The sequence below is a fragment of the Prionailurus viverrinus genome, chromosome A1 (genome assembly GCF_022837055.1).
Source record: "Prionailurus viverrinus isolate Anna chromosome A1, UM_Priviv_1.0, whole genome shotgun sequence".
Lineage (NCBI taxonomy): Eukaryota > Metazoa > Chordata > Mammalia > Carnivora > Felidae > Prionailurus > Prionailurus viverrinus.
In genome coordinates this window covers 129616726-129630451 of record NC_062561.1, presented here as the reverse complement: position 1 = coordinate 129630451, position 13726 = coordinate 129616726, and the positions used below count along the sequence as shown (strand labels likewise).

At 37.5% G+C, this 13726-nt stretch overlaps 1 long non-coding RNA gene across 1 annotated transcript in view; it reads right to left on the bottom strand.

Moving 5' to 3' along the window:
• LOC125162905 (uncharacterized) overlaps positions 1 to 13726 on the bottom strand; it is a 90572-nt gene that overhangs the window by 64245 nt on the left and 12601 nt on the right. The window contains exon 2 of the long non-coding RNA XR_007151212.1: positions 6671 to 6783. This is a non-coding gene — a long non-coding RNA (uncharacterized LOC125162905). The remainder of the gene's footprint in view (positions 1 to 6670; positions 6784 to 13726) is intronic.

The following is a 13726-nucleotide window of genomic DNA, read 5'->3' as shown; positions in this document are numbered from 1 at the left end:
GCAAGGGGAGATTGGCTATTACAGACAGGGAAGTTAATCTAATAAATTAACATATTAAAGATAATAGGAGACAGATTTTTCATTGTCAGAGAAGGGACTTACAAAATGTGAAAAAGATGAAAACTAAAATAAGACTTTGTGCTATTGTGCTGGAATTGAGGGTAATGATATAAACTGCGTATCTGTTCAAGAAATAGTAGTTTAGGGGTGCCTGGGTGGCGCAGTCGGTTAAGCGTCCGACTTCAGCCAGGTCACAATCTCGCGGTCCGTGAGTTCGAGCCCCGTGTCGGGCTCTGGGCTGATGGCTCAGAGCCTGGAGCCTGTTTCTGATTCTGTGTCTCCCTCTCTCTCTGCCCCTCCCCCGTTCATGCTCTGTCTCTCTCTGTCCCAAAAATAAATAAAAGTTGAAAAAAAAAATTAAAAAAAAAAAAAAAGAAATAGTAGTTTAAAACCTTCTGACAAAGACCATCCCAAGTCCAGGTGGCTTCAGGGTAAATTCTCATAAACACGTAATGAAGAAATAATAATAATTCTACTCAAAGTGTTCTAGAAAATAGAGGAGGAAATACTTCCCAACTCATTCTGTTAGTCCAGCATTACCATGATACCAAAAATCAAACAAAGGAAGGACAGTAAGAGAAACTTACATGCTGATATCCCTCATAAACATAGATGCAAAAATTCTAAACAAAATTTTAGTAAATAAAATCTAATGATATATTAAAAGGATAGTACCTCAACCAAGTGGGATTTATCCCAAAAATGCAGGGTTGACTTAACATTATAAAACCAATCAATGGAATTCATCATGTTAACAAACACAAAATAGAAAAACATGATCATCTCAACAGATGCAGAAAAAAGCATTTGACAAAATCCAACTGAGATTCTGCTACTACCTTGTCAAGGGAAGCCTTTGTTGAGAATCATAGTTTTAGATGGAGTAAAATATAGACAACTGTGTGCTGTTCCTGGGGATATGCAAAAGTAGACTCATAGTCATTCTTGTGACACGCTGCTAGTATATATTCTTTCAATAATCTCTAACCCAAATACATGATGCTATATTTTAACTCTGTATTTCCCAAACTCTGTTCCATAAAACAATAGCATCTTTTTAAAAAAAAATGTTTATTTGAGAGAGAGAGAGAGAGAGAGAGAGAGAGAGAGAGAGAGAGAGAGAGGTGGGGGGCAGAGAGAGGGGGAGGCAGAGAATCCCAAGCGGGCTCCACGGGGTCAGCAGAGCCTGACTCCAGGTTCAAACTCAAGACCCTGAGATCATGACCTGAGCTGAAATCAAGAGTTGGAGGTTTAACCAACTGAGCCACCCAGGTGCCCCTAGAATCCTTTGAAATATAAGGATATTCTTGTACCTTCAAGTAGTACCATAACATAGGGGCGACTGGGTGGCTCAGTCGGTTAAGTGCCAACTTTGGCTCAGGTCATGATCTTGCACTTTGTGGTTTCAAGCCCGGCATCAGGCTCTGTGCTGACAGCATGGAGCCTGGAACCTGCATCACATTCTGTGTCTCCCTCTCTCTTTGCCCCTCCCCCACTTGTGCTCTGTGTCTTTCTCAAAAATAAACATTAAAAAAATTAAAAAAAAAAAGAAAATACATTAACTTATTAAAAGTTCTAACTCCACAGAAAATACCATATCCAAGATTTTTTTCTTCATGTGAATTTTAACCATTGCTTTCCTCTCAGGATAAATTATTCTATATTTGCTGCTACAAGCATTTTATTTTGACCCACCCATCTGTTCTTATTTACTGTATAATTATTCACAGGGACTCAAAATCCAGCAAGGTCATAGCAGTCTGGGACAACCTCATGGAAGGGCAGATGTTCTTGACTCTGGCCTGCTGCTGTACAGGCTCCTTTATTTTTATGTACGTACTTAGGCTTAGCATGGAGCCCGACGCGGGGCTCAATTCCATGACCGTGAGATCACGACCTGAGGCAAAATCAAGAGTCAGATGCTCAAGTGACTGAGCCACCCAGGTGCTCATGTACAGTCTCCCTTAAACACCACCTTTATCATGGCATTCCTCTACTCACAGACCTTCCTATACATAGGAAGTCAACTCTATACCATCAACAGAGAAATTGGCAACTTTTCTTAGCAACTTCCCTAATTCTTTGATTTTAATATCTTTTAATTTCATAGAACAATCTAAAATGTTTATCCCAGACTAATAAAAACAATAAATTGTCAATTTTTTTTTTAAATCTCCAAGACATCAGTGAAAACCACTTTCGCTTGACTCAAGGAGCACTTTAAGGAGGCCTGTCTCCATATACTAAGAGAAAGCCACATGGTAAAAATGAAATTTCTACTGGTGATTGCTACCTGCTATGGTCTGAATGGTTGTGTCCCCCCCTACATTTTTGAAATCTTAACCCCTAAGAGGATGGTACTGGGGGGTAAGGCCTTTTGGAGGTGGTTAGGTCATAAGAGCGGAACTGCATGAGTGGGATTAGTGCCCTATGAGAGACCCACTTTTCTGACATGTGAGGTTATAGCAAAAAGAAAATTGTTTATGAACTAGGAAGCAGGCCCTCACCAGACAGTGAATCTGCCAGAGCCTTGATCTTGGACTTCCCAGCTTTGAGAACTGTGAGGAATAAATCTCTGTTGTTTATAAGCCACCCAGTTTATGATATTTTGTTATAGTAACCTGAACAGACTAAGACACTAACACATTGGTTCTTTCTATAAGCATGGAAAACACATTAAAGGGAATTGTGTCCTGTGAGAGGTGAATCTATAAAAAAGCTGGGCATCAAGTCATAAACCTACCACAGAAAAACAAAATAAAATGGGAAACGCAGAAGAGCACTTTCCTTTTGTGTGCCCAAGGGATCAGTGACTTATTCTTCGTGCAAAGTACTACACATCTTGGAAGCAAATAGTTTAAATAAGGTAGTAATATATTTAAGAACACCTTTTGAAAGTTACAATCCCTAAGGAAGACAAAAGAATCTTTTCATTGCAAAGAAGAATTCAAACACATTTGTTATAGCAGAGCAGCAAAATGAATTGCGGTGTGGGTAGCATGCTGAATTCTCAAGAAAGTGTTTCTCCCAGCCTGGATCCTGGATAAGTAATTTTTAAATTAAAGTGCCTTTTCCTCAATACTCGGAATAGTTTTTAGAAGTGTTTGTGTTAACTGCATTAGCCCAATGGTCATTTCATATAAACAGGAACAAGACTTCAGCTAACCAAGGATAGAATGACAAACATATTTGACTGTTCCACTGAAGCTCTGGAATGGAACCCAAAAAAACCAGGAAGATACTGATATCAATTTACCATGATGGGACCTTACTGGTGAAATCAGAAGAAGTCCTAAAATACATATGCTCTGAAGCACAGGACTATCAGAAGTGATACTCTTGCATCTTACTGTATTGTTTGAAAGGCAAACAAAGGCCCATTTTATAACTTTTTAAAAAAACCTCAGAAATATGCTAATATTAGTTGTACTTAGGACAAGGATGAATGCAGTAAGACAAATTATGGAGAAAGCAGATTACTGCATTGACTCATCCAAACTATTATTTTCTGTTTCAGGAAAGAGTCTTTAGAAACAGAAAAAGTTTTAAGTTAAACCAACCTACTCCTGTCTCCTTTTTAGGGGCCTGTCCCTTGCAAATTATACCTATTTATACAAATAATTTTATGCCAAAGAGGAAATATATATTTAGCGGGGACTTAACATCTTTTTAGCAGTGCCATGGTCTTCATGAAGAAAATAAAAGAAATGTAAGATACATTCTCTGCTCTGTTTCATCCTGTTAATTTTAGAATTCTAGAAATAATACTAGAGGTAGTTTGAAAACTAAAATGTTTTATTTTCTTGATGAAACATACTTATAGATACAAATCTTAAACAAAAGGTAAAATCCTGGATATTCTATTTTTTATTTATCTGGATGAAGTGGCCATCTCTATGTCTAGATAGCACCTACCACCTTAAAATAACCAAAATAATGTTTTTTCCCCCTTCATTAAATTACTGGCTCACTAAATTTGCTTCCAGAAAAACATAGTTTCATTGTCCACTGTCACATCACTAATATTTATTAACTAGAACGATGTCCAACAGAAATACATGTCCACATGCACCAGGAGATAGCACAGAATCGTCATAGCAATATTATCTGGTGGGTACAAAGTGCAAGCAGTCCAGACATCCAACACAAAAGAATGGATAAGTAAACTGGTCCATTTACACAACAGAATACTACAAAGCAATGAAAATGAACAAATGACAGCTACATTCAATCACATGGATGACAAATGGAAGAAGCAAGACTAAAGAATATATCAAGTATGATTTCATTTATAAAAAGTTGCCAAACATACAGCGCTAAACTATACAGATGTATCTGGTGCATATGGCTGCACACTCAAGTGGTAAGACTATAAAGAAAAGCAAAGAAACGATTGCCTACAAAGTAAAGCTAGAGCTATCTCAGAGAAGAAAGGACAAGTGTGGGGAGAAGATTGTGATTGTCAAGGGACCCACAGGGCTTTTGGCATGCTGGTCAAATTTTTCCACATATTTTTTCCTTCAACCATGGGTGGCAGTTACAAGGGGTGTTCATTCTTACAACTATTTGTAAACTGCAGATGTCATGTTTATTTATTTTGAGAGAGAAAGAGAGAGAGAGCATGAGCGGGGAGAGAGGCAGAGAGAGAGGGAGAGAGAGAATCTCCACTGACGGTGTGGAGCCCGATGAGGGGCTTGATCTCACAAACCATGAGATCATGATCTGAGCCAGAAACAAGAGTTGGATGCTCAACCGACTGAGCCACCCAGGTGCCCTACTGTTATCACTTTAAGAATATTACACTTCACAGTAAAATACTTCCAAAAAAACCCATGGGTTACTTTGCTAAATATTAACTACATATAATATATACATATATGTGTGTGTATAATATACACACTTTAAAACCTATTGGTTACAAGGGAAAAAAAGCACCGTGATTCAGCACAGACTTTTCTTGTTCCCTTCCTCTTCTGCTGAGCGAGTATTAAAAGCTCAAATGAGTTTAAAAAATGGAAGAGATAAGGGTTTAGAAGTGCACTAAAGAATACTATTCCCTGTCATGAATGTTATTTGAAAATGTGAAAGATTTATGTGACTTTTTGGCTGATGGTGGAATTGCATGTATATATTCTTAGTCTCTCCTTTGTTTATTGATAGAACTTGCCGATACAACTATGCAGAAGCAGTACTTGAGAAAAAACGGAGCATCATTCTGTCCTTACAGCTGTGACACAGAAGCAGCTTTACTTTGATGTTACACCTAATGGCCTACTCTTAAGTTTTCCTGCTTCCACCAGTAATGTTGATTCTAATCTTAATGTCTGCTTCCTCAGAAACGCACACACACACACACACACACACACACACACACACACATTGAACTAACCCAGCCATGTCCGCTTATAAGTTATTTCACTGGAGTTAGGCCAATAATCAACCCATGCTCCTGAATTAGTTGGGTAATAGCTATTGTGTTACCTTTCAATCTATGTTACCTATGTTTAATCTATGTTACCTATGACACCTAAATACTGGTGATATGATATCCTCAAAGCCTCTTTCAGCACTGATCCCATTACAAATCTTGGTTAACAAAGTGACATTATCAAACTCTGACATATCATACAAGAAAGAAAATGGATTGACCAATTGCCCACCTCTATGCTCCAGAATGTATTTACTGAAAGGAAATGCCCACCTCTATGCTCCAGAATGTATTTACTGAAAGGAACACAGAAAAATCTATATGGCAACTTTATTCTCTCAACTGGCATCATTATTATTCGATAGTTCTTGGGGAGGTCAAAATCAGTTTTATATTTAAGAATACCTGAATCTGATCTGTGCTCTTAGAAGATAAATTTCATTTTTCAAAGTCAATACCACCAAGTATGTTGTAGTAGAAACAACACAGAAGACAATGCAGGTTACTCTTGGTCTAGCAAAGGTTTATCCACAGTGTAGCTTTCTTAAAGCAAATTATGATCCAGTGTTTGGTAAAATAACCAACAATACTGCTTAAGTCACATGTGGTCAACAGTGTGTCTACTTAATCTAACACTCAGAATCAGTGCCTTAAAGGCAAAATAATTATTTGTCTCTCTTTCTCCCGGCAAAGAGAAACACTGAAGGAAAATTGGCATTTCTTTTTAAGCAATCTTAGAATGAAGTTGCATTATTCTAGTATTCTACCTAAGTACTATCTACATTCTAGCTCATTACATGGCTCAAAAATAGTATGGGTCAAAGGATATTTCCCCAAATATAACTATATATTGTAAGAACATTATATAAGAGTTGTAGGCCATAACTCCTGTTTCCCAACATCACTATTATCGGTGATGGGTGACAGTGAACTAGGGTTCCCCAAAACATGACTCACAAACAAATATAAATTCTAAGACTTATTTCAAAGTCAAATTTCACTGTGTTGGGTTTAGTTACCATTTGCCTCATCTATACCATGACTGCCCTCACTTACAATGAAATAAAAACTGACAATACAGAATATAATTTTTCTTAATGGAGAAGAAAATATGTTCTAGGACAAAATGTAAACTTCATATATGAAGAAAGTGTTTTAACAGAGGAGGGATAACAGTATTACCTTACATTTGTGAGTAACTGGAATTCAAACCCAGGCCTTCTGATTTCCCGGCTGGTGTGCTTTCAAGACAACGCAGGGATCTTTAGCTTTCTCCATAATGACTTATCCAAAGTCTTCTGGTGAAAAAAAGTGATTGTAGAAAAGTAACTGCAACATCTCAGTCTTTTGTTTTTAATGACAAACATGTGTTCTCATTTGTTTCTACCACCTCTCCCAAGCGATTACTTCTAGAATAAAACATGAGGGAAAGAAACCATGCATTTTCTAGGCTAACTTTTTCCCTGAGGATTTTCCCCTGACATCTGAGGAATTAGAAGATCACAGCCATAGGCCTTCTTTCCCCACTGCTCAGCAGTAGTCAGTGACCAAGCAGCCAAGATCACCAAAGCAAGAACAGGATCTAGAGACTGTGAATATTACAGACAATTTTAATTGAACACTAGACCAGAAATTAAGTATAAATGGTTTCTAAATCAAATATGGTTTAAAATTAATTAAATACTTATTGCAAGAAGCTTACTTGTTAATTCATTAAAGTCAAGATCACACTTACTCAGATAATTTTAACTATCCAACAGCTTCAATTGCAATTTTACTTCCTTTAATTAATCTCTCTCAAGACACATATAGGCATACAGCACAACCATTATTTTATTGGGTTACAATATTGCTTTAAAATTTTATAGGCCAGCATGGTGATTTTTGTACAATTGCTGGAGTTCTGAGTTTTGATAAAGGGTGTCAACCATGTAAATTCACCACCAATGAGTAAAGAGTTGTTGCTATATTTAAAATTAAGCTTCCCTCAGTTTTTGGGCAGCCAGTGATTGTTTATATAAATAAGTAATGTGCTGTGTATATGCAGAAAATAAAATTTTAAATGCTTATCTTTGTGTCAAACTGTTTCTTTAAGCAAGGAAAAGAGACAATTCTCAGACAATGCATACCCACTCTGGGTTAAGTATTTTCAAGTTGACTAACTTAAAGAAGGAATTCTAAAACAATCACCGAAAGCATGAAAAAAAATGTCACTCCAGTGGACCAGAGTTTCATTAAACTAGCTGTTTGTGTCTGGAAATGGAACAGAAAAATCTGAGACATAAAACCTATGCTATCAGGTAAAATTGCACCAAATAGAAATAACTTAAAAGAAATTACAATCATGTATTTCATATCCATCTGTGGTTTTTAATCAGCTAATTGTTGCCTTTCAATGATTGAATTCCCTCACATTTGGTCCCCTGTTTAAGGTTCAAAGTTGACAAAATTGATAGAGAACTTGGAAAGCAGAGAATCTCCCACCAACGGCTAGGAGAGAAGGCCAGGAAGAAGCCACAGCTGTGTTTTCTTGCAATCACGAGGTAACAGCTGTCTAAATCAGTGGTTCCCAAGCTTGTCTGCACATTGGAGTTACCTGGGGAGTCAAAACACTACTGATGCCTGTATTCCATTGCTAAAAAGTGTGATGGAATTGATCTGGGTGTGGCTTGGGCTTTGAGATTTTAAAGAGACTTCTAGTAATTCTAACATGTAGACAAATTTGGGGGAAAATGGTATATATTCTTTTATATTTTTATCTTAAATTTTTTTGACTAATTAGGTTCATGTCTTTTTTAGCATACTTTCTATATCAGTCTCAGGCCATTTGGGGAAATCTACCGAAGTACAACTTGATGTGGCATATCCCAACTGTATATCCATGGAGGTAAACCAAGACCCTAAAGCAAAAGTATAACATAATGGAATTACTCATTATTGTCAAAAGGAAAATAGAAGCAGGAAAGATAAAGGCATGAATAACCAAAATTTCATAAATTATTTCTTCATGACAATAATTACTAGTGTATGGATTTTTTTTTTTTTTTCAAATCCAAGGCCTAGAAACTTTGTTTGCCATTCTAAATTCAGACAGAAGTGGGCGCCTGGGTAGCTCAGTCGGTTAAGTGTCCGACTTCAGCTCAGGTCACGATCTCGCAGACCGTGAGTTCAAGCCCCACGTCGGGCTCTGGGCTGATGGCTCAGAGCCTGGAGCCTGTTTCCGATTCTGTGTCTCCCTCTCTCTCTGCCCCTCCCCCGTTCATGCTCTGTCTCTCTCTGTCTCAAAAATAAATTTAAAAAAAAGTTTAAAAAAATTAAAAAAAAATAAAATAAAATCAGACAGAAGAATTACAGAACACTGCCTACAAAAATCTGGCTTTAAGTGATGATCTGGATTTGTATGACCTATTCGAGCTTTCCACTTTATCAGATGGAAAGGGGCAGCTGCTGGAAAAAGGAAGAGGAATAAGGAATTGGATCTTACACATGAATAAACCTGTGGAGATACTAAGTTCATTAATGTTCTTGTTGGCAGGAATCAAAATGACTTAGAGGCAGCCAAGCTGAATTACAGGTTTGATTTACTTAAGAGATACACGTTATGCAGACATCAGCATTTTTTTTTTTTTTTACACCAGCCCCAAGGCAGGCTTGATGATGAGACAAAGTACAACCCTTTCTTTCGCAGGAAGATTCACTTGTATTTCCCTGTGGCTTCTCTGCTTCCTGGGAGGTGGAGGTGAGTGGGGGGAGGTGGTAATGAGTTGTCTAGACTAGAGAAGAAAGAATTTAGTTTTAAAAGTTCAAAAATGTCAGGGATTCAAAATAACAACATGTAACTTCGCTCTGAAATACACGGGGTTACAGGTTTTACAGACTGAGGTGCTGAGCCAAATGTACTGCTCCTTTGAATTAAAACAAATGACCAATATGGTCAACTAATATCTGACAAGGAGTCGAGAATACTCAACAGAGAAAAGACAGTCTTCTCAATGAATGTACTGGACAAGTGGATATTCAAATGTAAAAGAATGAAACTGGACCCATATCATAGACCACTCAAAAAAATTAACTTAAAATGGATTAGACTTAAATGTGAAACCCTCAGCAGGGGCAGCTAGGAAACTAGTTGAAACTCCTAGAAGAAAACATAGGAATAAAGCATCTTTTTTTGTTTAATGTTTTCATTTATTTTGAAAGAGAGTGTGCACACAGGGAGTGGGGGATAGAGGATCCAAAGTCAATCAGGCTCTGTGCTGACAGTACAGCCCTACGAGGGGCTCAAATTCACAAACTGCGAGATCATGACCTGAGTGGACATCGGATGTTTAATCGACTGAGCCACCCAGGTGCCCCAGGAATAAAGTATCTTGACATGGATTTTGGTAATGATATTTTTGAATATGACACCTAAAGCGCAAGTGACAAAATAAAAAATAGACAAGTGGGACTACATCAACTCAAAAAGCTACTGCACAGCCAAAGAAACTGTCAATAAAGTGAAAAGACAACCTATGGAATGGGAAAAAATATTTGCAAACCATGTATCTGATAAAGGGTTAATACCCAAGATACACAAAAATCTCATACAACTCAATAGCAAAAAACCTCCCAAATAAACTAAAAAATGGGCAAAGAACCAGAATAGACATTTCATCAAAGAAGATATACCAAAGGCCAATGGGTACATGAAAAGATGGTCAACATCACCTGTCATTAAGGAAATGCAAATAAAACCACAATGTAGTATCACCTCATGCCTGTTAGAATGGCCATCATCAAAAAATAAAGAGGTAACAAAAGTTGCCGTGGATGTGGAAAAAAAAGGAACCCATGTGCACTGTTGATAAGATTGTTAGGTGGTACAGCCACTAGGAAAAACGATACGGAGGATCCTCAAAAAAATTAAAAAATAGAACTACAACACCCATCGGTTTCCCTTTTGAGAATATAAGAACAAAAGAACAAAAGAAACAAAAGAAGAAAGAAACAAAAACACAAACTCAAAAAGATAGCTTCTTCCCCATGTTCACAGCAGCATTATGTACAATAGCCAAGACATGGAAACAATCAATAGATGAATGGATAAAGAAGCTGTGGTATATACATACAATGGAATATTATTCAGCCATAAAAAGTGAGGAGATTCTACCAGTTTTGTGACAACATGGATAGTCCTTGAAGGCATTATGCTAAATGAAATTAAGTCAGAGAAAGACAAATACTGTATGATCTCAACTTGTAGGTGGAATCTAAAAAAGAAAGAAAGATGGGTGAGAGGGAGGGAGAGTGGGTGATGGGCATTGAGGAAGGCACCTGTTGGGATGAGCACTGGCTGTTGTATGGAAACCAATTTGACAATTTCATATTTAAAAAATTGTTTCAAAATAAATTTAAAAAAAAAGAAAAAAAACATGGAAAAGATCAGACTTGTGGTTACCAGATGCAGTGAGTAGGGGGAGGGGAAAGTGGAAGAAGGTACAAACTTCCAGTTATAAGATAAATAAATACTAGAGATGCAATGTGCAACATTGTGACTGTAGCTAACACTGCTGTATGAAAAATAAAAAGATTTTTGAGAGTATATCCTGTGAGTTCTCATCATGAGAAAAGTTTTAACTTCTTTCTTTCTTTCTTTTTATTGTATCTATAGAAGACGGACATTAGCTGACCCTATTGTCATAATCAATTCACAAAATATGTAAATCAAACCAACTTCTGTATGCCTTAAACTTACACAGTGATGTAGGTCAATTATTTCTCAATAAAACTGGGGAAAAAGTGACCATAATGAGGATGTGGGATGCCACTATTCAAACCCTTTCCACTTCAGGGCACAATGCAATCTGATGTCAGTTCAAAATTATAATAGTTGGGCAAACCAAGGCATCACTACCCTAAGGAGGAAGAGGGGCAAAGGCACCTAAGGAGAAGAATGTGGTGTGAGTGAACTGTAGTCAGTGGACAAAAATAGTGAAACACAGATTATGCACTACAATTTTAAAGGTTTCTTTGCTTTAGTGAAATTCTCAAGATCATTCTTGTCTTAGTAAGAGCTGACTGCACCAAAACACATGGAGACCAAACAGAAGCTATGCTCTCAATTATTTCAAAATACACAAAAATCATCCCCAGGATGTGCTCTTTTGGCAAGTCACATGGCAATTTGCTTTTCATTTCTAGTGCCAACTGCAACCAGTTGTTTCTTCTGAAGCTTTAAACTTAGATCTAACTCTGAACTGTTCATTTCCTTCTGTGTTCTGCTTTTGCTTCCCCCATATCTGTTGCCAAAGTTACAGTCTACCACCCACACAGTTGCCAAGCCAGAACCCAGGGGTCATCATGGGCCCCTCCCTTTGCATTTCGGTGCATGTTTCCAGTCTTATATGTTATATATCCTGGTTAGCAAATTAATCCCCCCCTTCCCTTCATCCCTTCTGCTACCGCTGCAGGTCATGTCATCATCCTAACTGGTCTCCATATCCCTAATTTAGAGTTCTGTCAACACTCCCCCTACCCTTCTGGATTTATCCTGCCCTATTAGTCAAATGTGAACATACCACAGCCCTGCTTATTCTCTAAAAACTTTGAGCCTTTACTCTTGTACTCTTTTGCCTGCAATGTTTATTTCTCCATGATTCTTTTAAAGACTTTATTTTTAAGTACTCTACACACAATGAGATCACACCTCTGAGATCAAGTCACATGCTCCACCCACTGAGCAAGCCAGGTGCCCCCATTCTTCCATTTCTGATTCTAGGTCACTAGAATGTAAAAACATTTAGCTCCAGAATAACTTGCTGTCAAAACTTTTCTGACTTTATCACTGCTGTTAGGTGTTTCCTCTTCTGTGTTTATATTATCTTGTACATAACTTTATTGGAACATTTGCCACATTGTTGTCATTGTTTACCTGTTTGTCTTCTCTTCCGACTTACAAATGAAAAGTGAGCTCCAGCTCCCAATGTTACAGCTTGTACAGCTGCCACCCAGAGGGGGCTTCACTAAGTCAATTTATACTGAATCTGTGATTCTTCATCTACTCACTGGAATTACTTAGGGAACTTTTAAAAAGACTGAGGCCTGGACCCATCCCAGACCAATTCAAATTGAATTTCTAGGGGTGAAGCCCAGGGATTTGAAGTTTGTTTTTTTTTTTTTAAAAACTCCTCAGGTGATTTTAATGTCAGTGGTTGAAAACCACTGCACTAAATCATTGGTCTGGAAATGCCAGTTAAAGCTTTACCAGAAAACACAAAGTTTGAGGGTCTTTTGTGATTTATTTTTTTAAAGGACATTGTATTAGTTACTTCTGGTTGAGTAATAAATGACCCTAACATTTAGCAACTAAAACAATCAACACTTATTATCGCACAGTTTCTTGTGGTCAGGTATATCTGGCACAGTGGCACCCAGGGTTGTTTCGTAAGACTGCTTTCATGGTGTTAGCTGGGACCGTCATCGTCAAGTCTTGACAGAGAGGAAGAGCTTGTAGTCAAGCTCATGCACAGTTATGGTAAGATTCAGTTCTTCACTGACAGTTAGTAAAAGACTTCCTTAATATCCCTGCCTCTTCGGGCCGCACCACACAATGTGGCAACTGGCTTCCATTAAAGAGAGTGAGAAAGCAAGAGAGGGTGAGCAAGATGGAAGCCAGAATCTTTCTGTAACCTAACCTTGGAAATGTCATCCTGTTGCTTTTACCATATTCTGTTAACCAAAAGCATGTCATTAGATTTAGCTAAACTAAACAGGAGCGAATAAAACAAAGGAATGGATATAAGCAAGTGGGTATCATTGCGAGCTATCTTTAAAGCTGCCTACCACAGATGTTTAATGATACTTGACTTAAAAATTAACCTATTTTATAGGAATCTGAACCAGATTGTCTTCAACTTAGGAGTACGCATGTCATTGGTCTTCTTGTAAAACTGATCGAGATGAACCAAAAATAAACTGACAGGTGTACTCTTTAATAAATTTATATTTTTTCTTTCATTATCTAAGGGTAGATGCATTAGCTTAATGCATTTAATGCCTTTTAAACAAGATAATGTCAAGGCAAGTCAGTTTGCATAACAGCCTTCACAAGGCCTTATGAATTAGGTCAATGTGCTTTTCCAAGATTAAAAATGCCCCTTTCTTTTCCTAAGTTATTCAAGTTCACAGAAAACAGGATACTTTGAGGATTTAACATATAATTTCTTTTTAGTGAAGGGCAGTTAACAGTAAATCTAA